This window comes from Cryptomeria japonica, chromosome 8 (assembly GCF_030272615.1).
Source record: "Cryptomeria japonica chromosome 8, Sugi_1.0, whole genome shotgun sequence".
Taxonomy (NCBI): domain Eukaryota; kingdom Viridiplantae; phylum Streptophyta; class Pinopsida; order Cupressales; family Cupressaceae; genus Cryptomeria; species Cryptomeria japonica.
The window spans coordinates 243,419,708-243,423,775 of NC_081412.1; positions in this window are offsets into that span (position 1 = coordinate 243,419,708).

Sequence of the window (4,068 nt, forward strand, 5' to 3'; positions counted from 1 at the left end):
TCTTCTTTAATACTAACAGGAACTTGGAAAATGCAATTTGTAATATTCTGAAATTCAAAATGGGGGAGTTGTCATGCAAATACCTTGGACTACCCTTAGATAAAGGCTACAGATCTACAAAACTATGTGATCATATGGTGGCCAAAATAAAGAATAAAAAAGAAACTTGGAAGCGTAAATGGCTCTCCTCAGCTGGGAGGGAAACCATGATAAAATCTGTTCTATCTGCTATGCAACTCTCATGTATTGATCTCCCTATAGCTTAAAAAGAGGAAGTGAATAAATACCTCAAAAATTTCTTTTAGCAAGGGACAGGGGATAAAAAGAAAATGTCACTACTAGCTTGGGATAAAGTATGAAGGCCTAAGATGGATGGAGGGGATGGAATTAATAATATTAGAGATCAAAGTAAGGCTTTAGAAGCAAAGTTAATATGGAGAATACATAAATTCCCTCACCTAAAATGGGCCAAAATCCTCTGCCATAAATACTTAAACAAAAATAATTCTACAAGTATTTTTATGACTGCTGCCCCCCCTAAGGGGATCGTGCATTTGGAACTTCATGTTAGATTGCAAAAGTATTATCACTGAGAAACTAACATGGAATCTTGGGAATGGAGACCATGCCCTATTTTGGTCAGATTCATGGGGGGGGGGGATATCTTGCAATTGATAAAAGTACCAACTTTGAATATTCTAAGACCCTCTTGGAAGAAAGATGGGGAAAACATGTTAATAATTACATTGAAGTTGCGGATGGAGACATTGCTAAAGGGTGGAGGTGGAAATCCGTTGACAACATCAATATCCCAGTCAAAGAGAAGGAGGAGTTGGTTAGAATCCTAGGGTCTAGAACTATCACTTTTTCAGCTTGGACAGGATAAAATGGTATGGGATGGCTCAAAAACTGGGGACTATAAAACCAAGGAGGGATATAATTTCCTAATGGGAAAACAACTAAGACCAAAGATTAGCATTCCATTGTAAATGTGTTGGGATAAAAACCACTTACCTAAGGCTAGATTGTTCTCATGGTTAGCACTGCAGAATAGGATCCTCACTGCTGACATATTTAGAAAAATAGGATATGCAGGTCCAAGTAGGTGCCCTCTTTGTGAAAAGGACAAAGAGAGTATGGAGGTCTTTGGATTTTTGGACCATCTATTGTCATATGGGAGTTGTGGAAAAAGAGAAATAGACACATTTTTAAAAAGAAAATGATGGGGTGGGAACAACTAACCAATAAGATGAAAACTTCCATTATAGAGATTGTGAACAGTAGAATCATGAAGAGGCAGAGTGTGGAGGCAAAAATGACCTTCTAGGATGAGAAGATGAGGGCAAGATGGATTGGGTTGAAGATTCCTCCTTTTATTAGGCCTAGGGATGAGGAGGGAAAGCGCAAATGAGAGGAGTGTAAGTGGCAATTGCCTAAGAGTGGGTGGCTCAAGCTCAACTTTGATGGACCTTCAAGAGGTAGCCTAGGTCAAGTAGGAATTGGTTGTTATTTTCACAACTCTAAAGGGATTGAGGTGGTGAGGTTGGCAAGGCCAATATGGTTGAGCTTACAACATGGAAGGACTATTAATGTGTAAAGAGAAGGGGGTGGAGAAATTGGCTATCGAAGGGGACTCGACCATTGTGATCAATGCTCTGAGAAAGGGGTCCATGCCAAATTGGAGGTTGGATGCAATACTTAGGAGGGCATTACACTTAGGCCAGTCCTTTAAGAAGATTACATTCAACCACACCTTTAGAGAGGGCAATTCTAGAGCTGACGAACTAGCAAATGTGGGAGCTGATGGGATCTCCGTCATATAAAATAGGGGTTCTCATGGAATGAATTTTGTCACAAAATTGATTTGGAACACAACCAACATTTCAACGGTCTCTAGGTATAGAGCCTTATTTGTATTAAAACCTAGTGTTTGCAAACCTCTAGTATATCAGTTAACCGAACTAACTCCTTAATTACAAGTTGTCTTATAGTCTTTTTTGGGTATATACTGATACACTCATATATTGGTATAATGTCTATAAATATATATATATATATATATATATATATATGTATATATATATATGTATATACATATATATATATATATGTATATACATACATACATATATATATATGTATGTATGTATATACATACATATATATATATATATATATATGTTTCTACACACACACACACATATATATACATATATATATATATACACACACATGCATATATATAATATATATATATATATATGTTTATACACACACACACATATATATACATACATATATATATATATATACATGCATATATATATATATGTTTATACACGCACACACACATATATACATACATACATACATACATATATATATATATATATATATATATATATATATATATATATATATATATATATATATATATATATATATATATATATATATATATATATTGTGAGATTTTGCCAAGATCTAGAGGAAATGGAAAGTAAAAATAAGAGAGACAAAACATAGGACAAGAATAAACTGTATTCTCATCAATAGATAAATGATCAATAGATCAATAGTTGATCAATAGTTGTTACATATAATGAATATGAGCCTACATATATAGGCAAGGCTATATGGATATGTGAGCACACAAACATGACATGTGACTCAATAAGAAACAAGGGTAGGTAGGAAATAGGTGTGGTAGGTAGGAGAAACAATAAAATATTCCACATGAGGTGGATCACCCACCGAATGTGGAATGTAACAACAAGATAAGACCACAAAAAGGTGGAAATTCTCCTACAATCACTATCCCAATGTGGCACAAACACCCAAGTGTCTCATACCCAAACTACTATGAAATGCATTTCCTAAGTAAACTTAAGTAAGGTGTAATAATATCCATATATATATATATATATATATTTCCGTCCCCTGTTTTATATATATGTATATTCATTTTTAGAGAATTAATTATAGCCTTTGCTACCATTTTCGATACTCTGTTGCATGTATTAATTATTTGTAGTTGCCCATCTTCTCTAATATCAATCCCTGTTGGGCATTAATTAATCTTTGGTAGTAGATGGATCACTATGAGATCTAATCAATACTCATATGAGACGTCTAATCATTATTTAGCTAGGCTACTTTTTGAAGGATTTAAGGGTAATATGGTGTTCTTCAATATTGAACTTTGGACATTTATTAATCTCCATATGTGATTAGATAGGTCTCTTTAAAAATTATATGTCCTTATCGGCAAGAATAATATGTGACTTCATATGATCTTATGAGAATAGAGATGGCTTTTAGCATTTCAAGGGCTATGATTGTTATTTCCTTTAATGCAATACTATCTTATGATGTCAGATCATTACGAGAAAGATATCTTCTCTTAGACGTAAGTTTATAATAGACTTGTGTTGCGTCCCTTTCATTTTGTTTCTATTCTTATTTGTGCTATCCCCTGGCTTGGCAAGAGCTTTACTTCAAATGGATACTCTGATAATATTGTCTTGCAGTAAGAGGCAGATGACGATTTCAAATGTAGTTACAGAGAAACATCTGGAAGAGATTATCAAATTACCTCATGAACTGGTAATTGGTGTCATTATGAAGATGTTTGGGGAAGAATATGCCCTTAATGAAGATAGAACTAGGGCTAATTCTAATATAGCATCTATGTTTTTTAGCATTACCAATGTACTTTGAAAGAGACAGAGATGTGGTTAAAGGCATCTGCAAGAGCTTATTCAAAAGTTTCATTTTGGTTAATCTAGATAGAGTCTTGATTAATATCTATGATGGCCTTACAATCCCTAAACCTAGGCATTATGATAGGTTAGTGTGGAAGGGTAAACCAGTCCCAAAATATCCCATCCTTGATATTGAGGATTGAGAACGATTTGAAAAGAGAGTGCCTGAAATTACCTGAAATCTGAATTTCCTTTTGTGGTTGTTTAGCATCAAGAGGCCCGATTGCCGCTGATGGTTTTCTCAATACCTCATGGAGGAAGGGATTTCTGGGTATGACGAAGTCCTAAACATACCCAATGCCTC